Source organism: Cavia porcellus, unplaced genomic scaffold (genome assembly GCF_034190915.1).
Source record: "Cavia porcellus strain 051 isolate PalLab524CR breed Dunkin Hartley unplaced genomic scaffold, mCavPor4.1 scaffold_4, whole genome shotgun sequence".
In the NCBI taxonomy this organism is placed as follows: domain Eukaryota; kingdom Metazoa; phylum Chordata; class Mammalia; order Rodentia; family Caviidae; genus Cavia; species Cavia porcellus.
Genome location: NW_026947487.1, coordinates 51,128,778 through 51,146,842, shown reverse-complemented (window position 1 = coordinate 51,146,842; position 18,065 = coordinate 51,128,778). Strand labels below are relative to the sequence as shown.

At 45.1% G+C, this 18,065-nt stretch overlaps 1 long non-coding RNA gene across 1 annotated transcript; it reads left to right on the top strand.

Moving 5' to 3' along the window:
- Positions 1-6,829: 6,829 nt before the first annotated feature.
- Positions 6,830-7,933, top strand: LOC134475589 (uncharacterized). Its single transcript, XR_010046764.1, has 3 exons — positions 6,830-7,201; positions 7,450-7,487; positions 7,793-7,933. It is a non-coding gene; the product is annotated as an uncharacterized LOC134475589 (long non-coding RNA).
- The last annotated feature ends 10,132 nt before the right edge of the window (positions 7,934-18,065 follow it).

Below are 18,065 nucleotides of genomic sequence, written 5' to 3'. Positions count from 1 at the left end.
TTGGGTTTTTAAATACTGCACTGAGAAGTCTGAGCTGTGGGTGAAGGTGGTGGTTTCCAACTGCTATAGGCAGCTGAGTTAGAAATATTCTAGGCAGTTAGTCAGGTCTGGGCCCTTGGAGGAGCCAGTGCAGAAGACCAGATACCTTGCAACCTGGGGGGAGATAGACACCTCCTGCTGTGGGCCAGAGCTCAAAACAAAAGACAAAACACATGCAAATATACCGTAAGTATAAACATCAGGGATTGATATTCTAGATAGGTATCAATCACCCTGAGGAAGCCAGAAGGGGAACCACTAACCCAGCTCCTGACAGCAAAGACTCATTCTGTATTCACGCCTCCCCATAGGATCCCAATCTAATCAATTTTACCTGAGCAATTACGTTCGTAATCTCATTGGTTGACCACAGTTCTGTCCCCGCCTCATGCCTACCTTGCAAGTTCCCCGGGTTTTCCCCACCTTAGACCCACCTCATTTTGTGGTTTTGCTCTATAAAATCCTTAGAAAAGACAGTCTTTCGCAACCCACTTGGGACTCCTTCTGTTTCTCTCTATCTCTCTCTCACAGAGAGAAGCTTTCTTTCTCTCAATAAATATGCTCTGCTCTTAACCTCCATTGTTCCTAAAAACCCATTCTTCGATTTTAGAGAACATAAACTCATACCAGGCATCTAGTAGGTTGGAAGTTTCTTTCCCTTGAATCATGTGAGACAAATTCAGCCCTGACTTGGCACTCTGGAAAGCTGCAGGGAATACGTGCTACCTTGTCCATGGTCTGTTTGTTAAAACTATGAATACTTTAAAAATATTCACTTGTTAAAGCACAGTTGAGCCTGGTGCCATGCTAATAGGGATCACAATGATGTGCTGTTGTTGCCTTTAGCGTCCTAAGATTAGGTCTTACTGCGCAATTCAGGCTAGCCTTGACCTCACTGTGTAGCTCAGGCTGGCCTGGAACTCACAGGGATCCTCCTGCCTCAGCCTGCCCAGTGCTGGAAATACAGACATGTGCTACCACGCCTAGTAGAAATGGGGTTCAGCAATAGGACAGAGGGGTTGGCACAACTTCAAATACAGTGAAGAGAAGTGGAGATTTATGGCCAAGACACGAGGCAGTGACCAGTGGAGAGAAAACGACCAAGAGGTGACCAGAGGGAGACAGTAGCTGACCTACTTGCAGGATTCTCGCAGGGCAAGTGACCAGAAATGGATGCTCAGATTGGGGGGGGCAGTAAGTGGCTAAACTGACCCTTTGGGATTCTTGCTGACCCTGGACAATTCGGAAACACAATGTACCTGTACCAAATCCCATTCAAGGAGAGTTCAGGGCAGCCTGGTCAGGGTTGCTTAGATGAAGACAGAATCTTTGTGAAAACACAGACACAGACACAGATACACAGATACACAGACACGCACACACATACACACACACTCTGCTCCCTGCACAAACCACACCCTTCCTTTCACTCCAGGCCTTCTCTCTTCACCCTCCCCTTTGCCTGGAGCACCTAACGTCCCCTGGCTTAGCTGGGTTGTGCCCAGTCACCATTTCCCAGGGCCACTTTGCCACCCCTGAGATGTGGCACCACCTTCCAGAGAAGCATAGGAAGCCCCATACTGTCCCTGTTCTCTGACAGCAGCGGCACCTGCCACCTGATGCCCGCTCCAGTCTTTTGCAAGCAAGCAGGAACCCGGCAGACAGATAGTTAAGGTCCTGCGGTGCAGTGGGGTTCACTCTATGGCAGGGTAGAAGCTGCACCCTGGGAACTGCTCAGTGACCAGCCACAGTGAAAGGAGCCCTGTTTAAGGCCAACCATGATCTTGGCCTTGACTTGGCTTCCTTAGCCATGGCTCTTCCCAAACAGGATTTCCGCCTTAGGCAGGCACTAGTGGATTATGGGCTGTTCCTCTAGCCAGGCTGTTGCAAGCCATTTTGTATGTCTCTACATAGTACCTTTTCTCAAAGAGAACCTCAACATTTTGCATACAGCTGAGCATCATGAAAACACTCATTCTGTGTCAGATCTGCAACCCAGAAGTTTTATTTTCAGTTTGGCATGGTGGCACACACCTGTAATCCCAGTACCTGGGAGGCTGAGGCCGGAGGATTACCCGAGTTCAAAAAGCCAGCCTGGGCTTTATAGTGAGTCCTATGCCAGCCTGGATGACATGGCGAGACACTGCCTCAAAAACAAAACAAAGCAAGAAACATAGCTTTTCGTTTCCAACTGTGTAGCTTATTAAAGATACAGAGGAATAGAGGACTGGGCACAGAAACTGAGGGGAAACCCCAGTCAGCCCGCCGGCTTCTTTTGCTCTGAGTGTTAAAAATCACTAATTTGGATGTCACCACTGCTGACCAGTATTATCAGTCCCCATCCCTGCTGCTAGCTTTGCTACAGGTGACATGAGCCACGATCCTGCCAGCTGCTTCATTTCCTTGTCAGAGGATGTTGCTTGGGCCTGCACAGGTGGCTGATGGGGAAATCCCCCCTTTCGATCACAGTATCTGTGCCATGTTTTGTTTTGTGCTGTGTTGTTTTCTGAGACAGGGTCTTACCACACCGTTCAGGCCGGCCTTGAACTTGCTATGCAGCCCAGGCTGGCTCCAATGCTCAGTGACCCTCCTGCCTCAGCCTCCCCGGTACTGGGATTGTAAGTGTGGACCGCCACACACAGTCCTCTCTGCCGCTTTTTGAACATGCACCACATAGGGGAAGAACCATCTGCTACCTCCAGTCACTTTCCCCCACAGAGTAAACTGCTGTTTAAAAAGTAGTTGTCAATCTTTATTTTTACCAGGCTGTGTTTGCAGGGCACAGTTCCCCTCATTGCGGACAGCTGGTGCACACACAGTGGATTTCACTCTCAAGTCCTTGGCTTCCCCCCCTCGCCCTCCTTGGTCCTTGGTCTCCATGTGTCCGATCACCTGTCTTCTATTTGCTTTTCCCTTTATTTGTGCTTCGGGTTTCTGGCGTCAGAGACATCAGGTGAAATTTACTCCAGTTAAGGGGTCGGGGTCAGGTGCGTGCTAAGGAGCAGAACCGCGTGCTGTGGGGCCCACAATGTATTGTGGAGACATCCAGCCGCTGCCCACACAGCCCAAGGCTCTCACTAACTCCACGCGGCCCAGGACACGAGTGGGTACTGCGCGGGCCCCCGACCTCTAGAAGCTGGGTGAGCTGCAGTGCGCGCAGCAGCCGTTTCGCAGTTAAAATGCAGGAACAGCCCTCGGGGTCCCTTTCGTAGAGTGGGTCAGCCCCGCTCGGAAACCCCTGGCAGGACTTCCCTCACCCCAAGGCCAGGACTGGAGGGAGGTGGGACGGAGGAGAAGGGGGCGGATGGGTGAAGATGTGGGGTCCCCGACTCGCTCCCCCTGGTGAATGGGATCGCTAGGTTCTGCAAACGTGCACTAGTTTTTAAAAAGTTTAAAGTAAAAGTTTCGTCTCACTCTTGAGAATGAAAGTTGCTATTAAAACTTCAGTGAGATGCACAATGGCCACCCATCAGCTCAGCAAAAATCCCCAAGTCGGACAGCGCCTGGCAGGCGGCTGTGCGCCCTGCCCAAGGACATGGGTCGCCTGTGCCAGCGCGCAGGTGCAGAGCGCCGGCTCCCTCGCTAAGGACCTGAGCCGCCTCCCCTTCGCAGGCCGGGCCGAGCACCGCCTCCAAGGCGGGAGGGAGAAGAGCGCCTGGCAGGCACCCGGCCTGGCTCTGCGTCCTCACCCTGTCCACGCCCCACTTTCTCACTTGGCACTGGGCTTTGCCCGACTGGCTCTGGGTCACAACCGCCACGGAAAGCAGAGAAGAGATGAGCAGGAATCCCGCTAAGGTTTCAGGCGTGGACGCCTGGTGGGAAAGTCTCACAAGACCCAGCTGCTTGTGGGAGGAGACAGAAGGGCCCCCAGCGGTCAGGTGGCTCCTGGGTCACTAGCAGCTCGGTCACGTGACCTCTGACCGCCCTGGACTGGCTGCATCATTCTCAAAAATCCCTGTCAGGCATGACCAACAAGTATGGCAAACGTTTAAATAAAACTTTAAAACTGTATTAGGATAAGATTTACATTGCCAGGGATCGCACTTGGATTCCCCGAGGTTGTTGCCCATTTCCGAAGCAGCCCCGGAAGTCCTCTTTCCTGAGCGTCCTTACCAGGTGTGAGGCAGAGCTGGTCCCGCTGCTGCCCAGTGTCATCCGGGACAAAGGCAGCTCACACAAAAGTGACACTGCGTCCTCACTCACCTTTCCCCCGGGACCTGGCCCCATGCAACTTCTGACTCTTCCCCAAGTTAAAATGATCATGAAAGAGAAATATTTTGAATCAATTCTGGACAACAAAGCGATCACCATACAACTGAAGGTAGGTGGGGAAGAGGACGCTCAGCACTGCTTCCGAAAGTGACAAGAAGGATGGGACGAGTGTGTCCCAAGAAAGGGAGAGAATTTCCTTAGGAGAAGTAATAGCAATGTGTCTTCTACTACAGTAACGTTTAAACAGCTACTGCATATTTTGTGACACCTCCTTAGCCGGAGAAAAGCTAATGGTTCCATGTCCTCTCAAGGTGAGGACCCATGAGACACGCTGAGCTTTGCATCCACCACACGACAAACTGGAATTTCCACGGGACCGATAGCGGTCCCACTGCATCCTGGGTCATCTGATGTCCCCAACGTGCCTGCTCATGTCCCTCATCGGAGATTCCACATTGGTCAAGCCAGGCACTCTTCCCTTGTCCATGTTCTGCTCTGATAACCACACCAACATTGCTTCTTACATTCTGGAGAAAAGAGGCTGATAAGGAGGTCTTCACAGCAAAGGCCGTGAGCCCAAGCAGCCCCCTCAAAGGTCACTAAGTGCTGGCACTCTGGGGATGGAAAGCAAATGAGGCCAGGAAATGGCATCTGGCGCTTATGGACACTATGTGACATCTGTGCTGAGTGTTCTCATAAAAGGTGGCTAGAATCGAAGTAGTCAGAATACATGTACTTCCAGTACATTCTCCCATGGACGCCTAAATGCAGCACAGAAACTTTCACCCAGATATTATTTTTGTAAAATTCAGACTGGAATCTCTAATGTTTCCATTGGTACAACTACAGGGAAAAAAACAAAACCATAGCTTTGCAAAGAACCAGTGGAGCCTGCCCAATATAACCCTGCATCTTGCAGGGGAGGAGACAGTGCTGCAGACATGCAGTCTCACTTGAAATCAGATGGAAACTCTGCAGTCTCTCAGCTGCATGTCAGAGCCATCCTGAGGCATGGGACTGAGCCCTGGATCTTGAAGTTCTCCAAAAGCCTGTGTGCTACAGGCTTGGTCACAGCGTGTGGTTGTGGGGGTCAGTGAAGGAAAGGCCACTGGAAAGGCCACTGGAAAGGCCAAGCCCCAGAAAGGGGTAGCAGGACTCCATCCCTTCTTTTCCTCCCTTTTGCCCCGCTGTGAGCTGAGTAGCTTGTTCTGCTCTGCTCCCACCCTGATGTGCTGCTTTGCTGCAGGACCAAAGCAGAGGAGTCAAGCAACCAACCAGGACCCTGAAAAGGGTGGAGAAAGCAAGGCTCCTTGTAAGTTCATCATCTCAGGTATTTTGTTACAGTGACAGAAAGCTGAGGAACAGAGGTAGGATGATGATTCCTGAACACTTCCTGCCTTACTCATTTTCCTCACTGCTGGGACAAAATACCTGACATCTGCAACCTAATGGAAGAGAGCTTATCTTGGCTCACACATGTCTGTAGTCGGCTGGCCCCGAGGTGTTACAGCATGGCACAGGGTGACAGACAAGAAGCAGGGCAAGGCAAGGGAGGAGCCAGGAGGGGAGAGCAGATGGGGGGGTATTTTGGGATCTAAACCGAAATACATTTGCAGGCTTCAAGGTGCTCCATGAGAGGTAGAGGCTGTCCTCCCCCTTTATATCAGGGGTAGCTTCATGACCTCACTGGTATCTCGTGGAAGTCACTCACACCTGGGTCACTGAGCTGCACCCATATGACCCAGAAGCTGAAGTCACATGAAGAGGCCACATGGAGGTGACATAATCAGCAGCCACTGCTGAGCCCCAGGCAGCAGCTGGCAGCAACAGATGAGAGTAGTCTCGTCAGGAGAGGCCAGGTGCTTTTTGTCTCTGCTTCTGAGCCTGAGCCTCAAGGCTGGATGAGTGCCCTGCTGTGTCCTGCATGAGTTCCTGTGCCAGGGCACTTTCAAGCTTAATAAAGTGATCCCTCCTGTGAATCTGTAAGACGGCACATTTTTCTCCTTTACTGCAGGACTTGTGGATGGAGAGTGCAGAGCAAATTTCATCCCTAGTCTATTTTCTCTTCATTTGTCAAAGCCGAGGTACAGGGCTCCATTTGAAAAGAGAAACAAAATAAAACCTGGTTCTGAATTTTAAATTTCTCCACCTTAGATTTCTTTGAGGAACACATACAGGGCAATCCCAAGAGCTTTGTCTTTTTTAAATGTCATAAGAGGCAAAAGATGATAAACAGTTGCTTAGCCGTGCAGTTCCCAAGCAAATATCTAGGCAATTAATCACACGTCCAAGGCATATTTCTGTCCCTCTGGGGAGAGTTTTTTGTAAAATATGCTAGCACGAAAAATACTTTATGTGTGTAAATTGCAAATACTTTAAATTATTTCAAAACAAAATAAAGTACTTCTTTGCTGTAACGTACAACACAGTTGATTTACCTTCATAATGTAAGTGCTATAGTTGAGCTGTTAAACGTCCCCAAAAGTCCACATGTAAAAGAGTTGGACCCCCAGTACTATTGGGAGGAGGGACCTTTAAGAGGTGGGCCTAGTGAAAGTGTCAGCGAGCTGGGGCGCGTCCTTGAAGAAGGGGGCTGGAGGAACCCAGCACCTGCTTCTCACTTCCTCTTTCTTTTCCTGACCCGCAGGTGGGAAGTTTCTGCTATGTCATAAGCCCACTGTGTGGTGCTGCCTACTCAGCTAAAACTGCAAGCCGAAGTGCACTTGTTCTCCTGGTGAACTGATTACCTCGATTGCCTTTTGTTAAAGGACCAGAAAGCTAACATAGTGGATGTTCTCTTTTTTTGTCTAATGGTTCATATGCTGAATAAACAGCACAGCGTGATGAGCGCTTGTGTGGGTCTGAAATGATCTCAGCGGCCCCTGAACTTGTCTGATGAAAATCCCGCGGGACGCACAGATGCTTTCCGGAATCTAGAAAGCCAGGCGTGGTGAGCAGTGGTTTTATGCATTTCCTAGGACTGCTGTAATACATCACCTCAAACTCGGGGGCTTCCAGCAGCAGACATTTACTATTCAGACATCCTGAATCCAGGTCTCCAAAGGCGCCAAGGGGAACCTTTCCCTGCCTTCTGGTGGCTTCTGGAAATCATAGGCATTGCTCGCCTTGTAGCTGCCAGCTTCTGCCTCAGTCTTCTGTGGGTTTCTCCACGTTTGTCTGTCTCCTTTCTTTTTATAGGGACCCCTTTCACGTTGGGAAGCGTACACCTTCCTCAGGTACGACTTCGTTTTAACTTGCTTTTATCTGAAAAGATCGCATTTCCATATAAGGTTAGCATTCATATGTACCAGGGATGAATGCCACAATTTCTTTTGAGAGACGAAGTTCAACCCACAGCAGCGTCCTAAAAGAATACCTAAATGAAAGCTTGTGTTGGGAGAAGATGACAGTGATCACATTACAGGGCACCGTTTCTTCTACCCTTCAGGTAGTCTGAAAAGCCCTCTGTTTCAAGGCAGGTACGTGGTTTTGCTCTGCAAATGTCTCCTCCACCCCTTAGGCTCAGAATCCTCCTCTACAGGTGCTGTTCATCCAGACACAGGGGCCTTGGCAAGCGGAACGAGCACTGCATACTGATAAACACTGAAATTCAGCTCCAGATGGACCCCGTGAGCCAGGATTCGCATTCTAGCAAATCTCTGGGTAATTTGGTGCACAATAAAGTTTGAAGAATGGTTAGTACAGTCCTTACGGCAAAATAATTCACCAATGAACGCTAATCCCTTTGCTCATAAACACTCTGAAAGCACTCAAATAAAACAGCTACGTTTACACAGAATTTAATAACTTTGGACTGAAATGAAAATAACAAGAGAGGCAAAGAGGTCGTTCATAAGCTAACTTTCTCCTCCGCAGAGAAGCTGGCTGACAGAAGCAGGCTGGTAGTGAGACACTCACTTTAAGTATTCTAGGTTTTCTCTTTACAGCAGAACAGACTGATCAGACATAATATGGAAAAGAAATCTAGTGAGGAAGGATAGTTTTGATACTTAAAAAATAAAAATAAATGGCATTAATTGCCAGAAACAGGTAGTGTGTGCATTCTTGTAAGAATTTAAATGTACATATATAAAATGTATATATATATACATGTATATAAAATGTAAAAAAAAAAAGAAACTTGAAAATTGTCTCTCCCCATCTCAGAACAACAGAAGAAAGCTTTAAAAAAAAAAAAAACCCTGAAACTCAGTTACTTTTCTTAGATCAATCATAGAATTGCAATCACTGGATAACCTACCACCCTGAAAAACTGAGATGGGTGAATGCACTGACCCCCTCCTTAACCTCAAGCCACACATTCCAGAGATCCCTGAGGTGTGGATAATCCCAAACCATATTCACTGTTTATCCCTATACATCTATCCCATTTGACAGGGCTTAACTTATACATTAGGCACAGTAATGGACAAACAACAGTAAGATAGTTTTTAACAAAATACAATACTAAAATAGCCAGGAGCAATTCAGTGCTTTGGATTTGTTGTTGTTGTTTTGCTGTCAGGGATCAAACTCATGACCTCACACTTGCCAGGCAGGTGCTTATGCCAATGAGCTAAATCCATGGCCCCGTGCTTTGGATTTATTATGGTGTTATTATTTTTGTGCTGTGGTGCTGTTATGGTTTGGGTATGAAATGCTCCACAAAAGTCTCAAGTGTTCAGAGTAGGGATTTGGGAAGGTGATTGGCTCACAGGAATGCTCTCCGTATAGTGAATTAATCCACTGGTTCATGGTGACATGTGGTCACTGGGGGCATGATTTGTCAGGCGTGTTTTTGTTCCTGATTCTCCCTAATTCTCTCTGATTTCTGATTCCCATGGGTTGAGCTGCTCTCCTCTACCATACCTTTCTACCATACCATTCTCACTTTGGAAGCACCCAACCCTGCACAGACAGCCTCAAAAAGAATGAGCCATGATAAACCTTTCCTCCTTAAGTTGCCAGGTGTCAGGCATTTTGTTCCAGTGATGGGAAATCAACAGTTACAGAAACCATGAGTAAAATCGGGTTTACCTGAACAGAGGCACTTCTGTGTTGTGACCGTCAACCTGAAAACCAAGATGGTGACCAAGTGACTAAGGTACACGCAGGTTATATTGCGCGAATAAGTTGCATAAAGGGACAATTTGCATCCCAGGCAGGACAGGGCACAAATTTCATCATGCTACTCATGTGCAGTGCTTTTAAAACATTAGTGTTTTATTTCTGTAATTTTCCATGTACTATTTTTGGATCCTGGTTGACTATGGCTCTGAAGAGGTGTAGGTGGTTAAAGCACAGAGAGGGGTGGTTACTGTGGGAAGCCTGTGGACAGTGTACCTGGGGCAGAAGAGGTGAGGGGAGCTGGCTGCTCACCTGAGGTAGAGTCCACTGGGGCCAGAAACATACAAACATTGAACACATACTGGGGCTTAATTCCTGCTGTCTGGTTGGAGAGTTAAAAGTCCCCCAGGGCTCTGATTTAGGGAGAAGCCACATTTGCTTGGATTTCACTTCCAAAATCCCCACCAGGATTTTATGAAAACTGGAGAAAAATCCCTTGTTTATCCAGGGGAGGAAGGAAAGTTTTCGTGTGAAAAACACACAGGGCATTCTCTACAATAAATCCAACCCAACATGAGAAAAAACCAACAGAGCCTTATCCAATTATGGGGAGAGAAGTTACACAGTCAGGTCCATGCTAGCCTGTCTTACCTGAAGGGAGGAAAAAAAATCTCAGAAACATCTGTGTGGGACATATATCTCATCCTGATCTGGATCCCCAATCTCCCAAACAAATGTACAGCGAAGGCTTAAATAAAATGAGACAAGTGGTATGATTTTAGGGCTCCAAGAGGGTCAAAACCCTTTAGCTAAGCTCGAGACTCTGAGGGCTAAGACAAAGACTTCTCTAGACTGCCCATTTTTATTAGGTCCAAAAAGGATGGGGAAACTGAGGAAAGTGCAGGCAATGAGCAGGACCTTCGGAGTCACTTCTAGGACATCTCCATGTAATGAAGCAAGTCAATTCAGCAGAACTGTCATGTCATGAAGATATGGTAGAAGTGAGATTGTAGGAGTAATTCCTGCAGCTGCCTTCTCTATCTACTTAATTGATGTTTGAGCAAAGTGTCCGCAGCTGTGGCTTTATTGTGCCCTTTGAGATATCTCTGGCTTCATAGGCTACTACAGGTCTCAGCCAGGATCAGTGATTCATAGAGGTTCACTTACTATGAATCAACTTCCATCACCAGGCAAGGGGCCTAGGCCTAGGACAGACTCACAGATAAAGATAGAAAGCCAATAGGTAACATTTATATCCTGCTCAGAGCCACTTTGTAGTGCTTTCTAATATCTCCTCCTTATTGTTTTTGTAACAACAGCTGGATCAGGATAAGTCATGGTTGAATTTGTCTAGGAGTTGGCCCATCTTGGTTTCTCTTTGACAGACTATGAATAGAATAAGGAGAAACACACAGATTACTCCAAGAATACCAACATAAAGCCAGAAATGTGCCTTCAGAGAGTTGAATGGATTTAATTGATCTAAAGCATCACAAAATTTGTCCCAATCTTGAAATTGTTCATCAAATTTTTTAGTTTTTTGGGACATTGACAACACCTCCTTCTGGAGAGTGTCAGTATCCATAGTAATATTTTGATGGATAGCTCCTTGTACATGTTTCTTTATATCCTTCCAGGGATGCATAGATTTGTTATAAGACAAGGGAGTTATGCAGAAATGAGTGGCCTTGTAATGGCACAATTTAGGAAGTCAAGTCCAGTTCACGATAAATCTCAGGTGGAGAATCTGCCCAAGTAATGGGTCTAAAGCAATGGTGGGTTAGGGACATAAGTCCATTACTCCAATCCTGAGACAGGTATTATACATACAGATACTGCCAGCAGGGCCATTAAGGAAACCAAAAGATTTTCAGGGGTTGGTGGAATTCTCCTCTGGTGACTATATCTTTAGCCTTATGAATTGTTGCTTGGATGTCACTCCACTGGATCACTTGTCTTCTCTCCTGATTTCTTATGGGAGCTGGTGGTCGATTTTCTGGCTGATAGGCAGATCTCTCTGGGCCCAGGTTGACTGAGTACTCACATAAGGCTGTCTTCAGCATTGATTGTGCCTGTCACCAATGCTGTATATTTCTTGTGGATCTTTCTTCTGTTAAGACATAAGCATAACCTCCCTCCCATATTATTAGCTATATTAATCCTTTAAAATTTAAAATAAGTACAGAAAAGGCAAAAATATAGTCTGGGAATATAGCATGGGAAAAACAAGAATGTTAAAAAAAGCAACCTTTCAGATCAATTTTGATGAGAGGCGGGACTCTGGGAACTGCAGTAAGATTTGGCAGTCCTGGCTGCAGCGCCCCCATGGGAAGTAAGTAGACATTTACAGCTCTTAAATCCTGTAACAACCTCCACTTTTCTGACTTCTTTGGAATAACAAAGACAGGAGTGTTCCAAGGGCTAACTGAAATTTCTAATGTCTTAGCTGTAATTGTTCTTCAAATGATTTGTGTGAATGAGTTAGCTTTTCCTTCTTAAGGGGCCATTGATCTACCCAAACAGTCTCCTTGGTTTTCCATTGTAAAGACAGCTGTTTGCAGAGGGAGAAGCATCAATGGCCCTTGTCAAAAAACCTGCTGATAACCAATACCTTGCCTGTCATTCTAAGGTATAATCTTAACAGGCTTTTTCATTTCCTGTGAGTTTTTTCCTAGTCCTTTGCCTCTCTGATATCCCATTTTAATCATCATTTTCTTAATTTTAGAATCTGAATCTATTTGTTTAGTTTCCAAATTGGAACTTGTTTGTTCAGCTTTAAAATCAGAATTGCTAGGCAGCATTAATTTCCACTTTTGTAACAAATCTCTTCCCCACAAGTTAACTGGAATAGATGCCATATAAGGTAAAAAGAAACCTTTTTTGTTGGTCTGGTCTCTCATAAGGCAAAGGTGAGGCACTCTGTAAAATATGCTGAGGGGTCCCCAGTCCGATAAGGGAGGTGGGAACCCATTTTGTCAGCCACATGGCAGGCCATTGTTCTAATGTAATTACAGACACATCTGCACCAGTGTCTATCAGACCCTCAAAGTATCTCCCATTAATTTTTATAAAATATAGACCTGTTTTTAGTCACTTCCTGTGTAAAATAGATTTATCTTTTTGTAGTTTTGCTCTGAGGGTCTTGCTCCCTCCTGAGCTGTCTATACTTAACAAAAGAAGGCTTCCCTGTAGGTAACAAAATCAACTGTGCCACGTAGTCTCCCTGTTCAAAAATCCAGAGATACATATCACATACAAGAACTTATATCTCATCCCAACAATCACCATCAACCACACTAGGCACAACAGTTATTTCTTTTAAATTTAGATCAGCCTTTCCCAGTACAAGACCAACTGTTCCTTCAGGTGGGGGGGGACCCCAAATTCCTGTGGGAATTGGGGTGGGCTTGTCACTTCCGATGAGAGTGAGTCTGTAAGCTGCAGGAAGATCTAACCCTACACCTTGAATCATTCCCCTAGTGAATGAGTTAATATCTCTCCAGCGAGCCCCTGTGATGCTGTCCTTGAATTTGCTGGTGAGTTTGCTCTGGGTAAAGTTGACTGAGATTTTGACTCACAGGCTGTGCCTCCTCTATTGTTCTGCCGACCTGAGGAAAGGCCCTCATCTCGTTTATTTTTGGCAAAGGTGTAAATCCCTATGGAATTTAGAGTGACAATATTTGGCCCAATGCCTCCCTTTTTGGCATCTTGGACAGAGTTCAGGCACGGAACCTGAGTCCTCCTCATCAGAGGCACTTTTCTACTGATGTTCTCCAGTTGCAGCATCTGTCCTTTCAGATCTACCAAGAACTCTGCAATTTTTTAGTATGTCCCATTTTTCCACAATTAAAGCATTTTGCATTACTCCCTTTTGCATTTGCAAGACCAGCCATAACCTGAGCCATCATAGTTGCCCTATAGAACTCAGTTCCAATGTTCTGACACGCTCAAGTGTATGTTAAATCATTAGTTGACTTTACAGGATTTAAAGCTTGTTTATAATCCCAATTAGCATTTCCACATGCTAATTTTAAAATTAAAATGTTCATAGCTTTTGTGTTTGATACCTGTCTGTGAATGGCTTCTTGTTATTTTGCCATAAATTGAGTAGAGGGTTCTGGGGTCCTTGCAGATTATGTAAGAAGGACATCACCAGAGCCCCATCCTCTGAACAGTTGTCCATGCTTTTTTTTTTTTTTTTTTTTTTTTTTACTAATTCTGCCAATTGTGGAAATAGCTCTTCAGGACATCGAATCTGTTCCTCAAGTGGTGCATGTATCCCTGTCCTAGAAAGCATTTCATCATTTATTCCTGGATGTAGACTGGGACCTGTCCTGTTTATATGGGCCTGCTCCCAAACAAGAGTTTTTAGCTTTACATGAAAATGAAGGAATTGAGCACGAGATAGGCATGTTTGTGCCAGATGTTTGATATCATAAGGTGTCAAACTGATATGCATCCAAAACATTTTGCAAGAGTCCCACAGTAAATGGACTTTGGACTCCATTGTTAACCCGCACTTTAAGATATTTTAGCAGTTGTATTTCAAAAGGTGTATGAATAATATACTCATCATCACGGGGCATCTCTTTCCATTTCAACTGGGAAGCAAGCAGGGAGGGTATTACTCTCTCCCCCTGCGGCTGCCTCTTCCCCCACTACCTGTAACTTTTTGGATAGAGCCTTATGAGATACATTTTGTAAAGGTTCTGGCTTCTGCTGAGGTCAGAGATTATTGACTGGGTACTCTTTAATGGACTTAAAACTGAATGGAGCAGGTTCCAAGTTGAGAACTTTCAGTAAGCTCATGCACGGACTAAAGACTGGTCAAGAGAAACTTAGCCAACTGAAGCACAAAAAGAAAAAGGAATAAGCAAAGATAAAGAGCAGGAATATCTATGAACAGTGAGGCACTTGCAATGAGAAGTGTGATGCATGTGAAGGTGAGATAGAGAAGAAACAGAGGAAGGAACAAGTGGAATTCTGAGGTAATAGTGGCTGAAACTTGCTGCACATTATTAATGAAAATGAAGGGTTTACATCTATAATGCTCCTCCTAATATCATGTGTTCCGGGGCTTTTAGAAGAGATTAGGTGAGGAAGGTGCTGACCTTTTATCAATGGATGAGACATTCCACTGTTACTGCTGTGAAGCCAGGTAACCGCAGATTGATACATCAGAAATTGTGGCCCCAAACCACTTTCCTTCTTTAAGTTGACCGTATCAGGTATTTTGTACCAGTAACTGAAAAGTGACTAATTCATCAGAGATTGAAGATACTTAGAAGACTCCAAACAAGATAACCACCAAAAACAAAACAAGCCATATACTCAAACTGCAAAAAAGGAAAGGCAAAGAGAAAATCATGAAGAACCTAGAGAGAGAGGTTCACTTTGCCTAGAGAAGACTGATGATGAGACTCACATCAGACTTCTAGGGACAACAAGGCATCAGACAGCAAGGATAGATTTCAAAAGGAAAAACCTACCAGCCTCAAATTTTGCATTCATCAAAATTACCCTTCAAAGCATGGCCATCAAGAAATCAAGAAATCAAATCATAACAAGTGCAGGCATGGCTGCAGGAAAAAGGTAAACTTCCTAAATTATCGATGGGGATGTAAACTAGTCCAACCACTGTGGAAATCACTATGGGGGTTTTCAGAAAATGGAAACTAGAAAGGCCATTAGACTCAGCTCTCCTCCTTCTAAGTATCTTCCCCAAAGAGTTAAAGACACCACACGACAGCATTGCACACACACCCATGTGTATAGCAGCACATAACAGCTAAATCATGTACCAATAAAGATAAAAATATTTTCAAAAAGAAAACCCCTTTGCCTGCCTCTTGGCATGCCTCAGATTTTGTGGTCAGAGCTCCCCTGACACTACCCTTGAACAGCCTGCGATGAATGATCCATTGAAAGAAAGGTTCTCCAGCAAGCCCACATGTGTTTCTAGTTTGGCCCTGTCACCCCAGCCTGCTGCTCTGGCCCAGCCCAGTCAGAGCCCAACAAGCTCAGGCCCCACCTGGCTGAGGCCTGCCCTCCTCACATGCTGTCTGGTCTGAACAGGTTTGCTGTCTTTCTCTGCAAGCAGAGGGACAGAAAGGACACAGACCTCACCGGAGTGCACCTAGGGCTTTGTGTGTGCTTTTCCTAGATAGAGGGTAGGGTTTTTAAACCCTGAGTGTAGGATTCCTTTTCCATTAAAGAAAACTGTGTTAGTCCCTGTTTGTAGCATGTGAAGTATGTGCTGATCCCCTGGAATAGAGAGGTGCATGCAACACATCCTGATTCTTTCCTAGTCTCCTCCCTCTCTGACCCTAAGTCCCCCTTCTCCCCCTTTTATAATTATTCTTCTTGTAGTGCTTGTTTATGACACTCAGTGGGGACCTGGGCACCTGCACGTGATACATCTTCTTTTTAATTCTCTCCCCTTGCCCACTTCTCTCACCCTCAGCCTCCTGGATCCTTTCCCATTTGTGAAAGATTTTCTCTCTCTCTCTCTCTCTCTCTCTCTCTCTCTCTCTCTCTCTCTCTCTCTTTCCACCCCATATCCTTTTTCCTCCTGTTTTCTTCTATCAACCCTTTTAGTGTGATTCAAATGAAAGCTATCCTATAGAATTTAAGCTCATGTGTCCAATCATTTCACTTAACATTCTATTTTCCAAGTGTATCCATTGTCCTACAATGCCTTGAATTTACCCTTATTTATAGCTGAGTGGTATTCCCGTATGTATAGGCACTTCATTCTCTTTCTTCATTTGTCTGTTGATAGACATGCAGGCTGCTTCCAGGATTTAGCTGTTATTGATTGCACTGCCATAAACACTGGTGCACATGTATCACTGAACAGAAATAGATGAGTCAAACTTCCAATTTTAGTGCTTTGAGAAATCTCCATACTGATTCCTATAACGGTTGTACGAGTTCACATTCTTACCAGCCATTTAGAAGGGTTACTTGTTCACTGAAGTCATGCCTGCATCTGTTATTTGATGTGATGATTTTCATTTTTTTCTGGTGTAAGAAGGAACCGTTTCTTAGAAAGGCATTGGTTTATTTATCTGTATACAGACATACACTTATATAATTGACTAACCTTGCATTCCAAAGGGCTGCCTGTCATTCATTATTTCAGGAGAATTTGATCATTTACTTGTCTGAGGGGAAAAGGTTGGATTCTTTGTAGAGAATTGCATATTATAAATAGAACCAAAATAGTTTTTGGTGTCTGGAGATCTCTAATGCCAACAGCATTCGCTGTATTTTTGATCAGATCTCATAAAGATGCATTTGACCATCCTAAATGTGCGTATATACAATTACAGGTATATAGATATTGATTTAGATGGTTTATAGATGGTATATTTCTATACATGGATATACAAATCCTAATGTTTCCATTATAGTGAAATTATTTTGATACAGTTTACCTTACATGATTACTTGTGTATTTCCAAAAAAAAGGATAATCCATTCTTTTGTTCCACTATTTTTCTGTCTCTGCTGATGTTTTGTTTAATTCATCAAAGGGCACACCTTTACTATTTGCTATGATCTGAATGCTTGCCCTCCCCACCTCACCATTCCTGTTGAAATCCGATCATCAAGGTGTTGGCATTATCAGGGCGGGGGATGAGTAGAGCTCTTGGGATTAACGTCTGTCTTGTCCTTCAGACAGGGTGGCTTCAGACAGGGTAGTTTCTATACAGAAACTTACTGCTGCTAGTTCTGGAGGTGAGGAGTCCAAGTCTTACCCCACTCTTCCATGAGAAGGCTGAACACTTCCCCTGGGGCCTATTTTATTAGGACACTGCTATGGCTTGAATGTACGTCTCCCTCCAAAACTCTGTGTTAGGGCCTAACAGGCCATAAAAAGAACATAGAGAGTGGGGAGTATTTATGGAATTAATCACATTATAAGAGTTCTCTGTCTTCATTGCTTTTTGTTACTGGGACGGCATACTGGACACATACAAGTCAAAGGAGGAAAGGTTTACTTTAGCTCACAGTTTGTAGAAGTTTCAGTCCATAGTCAGCTGGCACCAATGCAAGGCAGCATGGCAGAGGGGCATCACGGAGAAGAAACAGTCCAAAGCAGGGTAGGCAGATGCAGTGAGCCTGTCTCCCCTCTCTCTTTATATGGCACCCCTGCCCAAGGTGGGGCATCTGTCTTTAGGAGATCCATTCTACACCAGTCCAATCATCAATTTGTCCAGTTGTCACACTCATGATCCAGTAGTGCCCCCTCATCAACCAGCCACCTCCCCAAAGTGCTAGCTATGACTGTATGAGGCTTTGGGGAGACATCTAGATATAAGCTACACCCTACTTATAAATAAGTGTTTATAAATCAGTGCTTTTATGGAGGGCATTAAGAAGCAAGTCCTCCATCTCGTCCACTGCACCACATGAACACAGTCTGTTCCCTTCCACGGGCACCAACAAGGTGCCATCTTGGAATCAGACAGAGAATTCTTAGCATATCTACCAGATAGTGATTTAGTTTTATACCTTCCAAACTCCACAAATAAATTTGTCTGGTTTATAAGCTACTGGGTTTTTGGTAATTTTTACAGCAGCCAGTGTTTGTTAGCTTTGCATCACTGTGACAAAATACTCAAGATGAGGAGCATGAAAGGATAAAGGACCAATTTTGGCCATGGGTTAGAAGTTTCAACCCATGGTCACTTGGCTCCATTGTTCTTGTGTCTGTGTTGGGGCTGAATATTCTGGTGGGG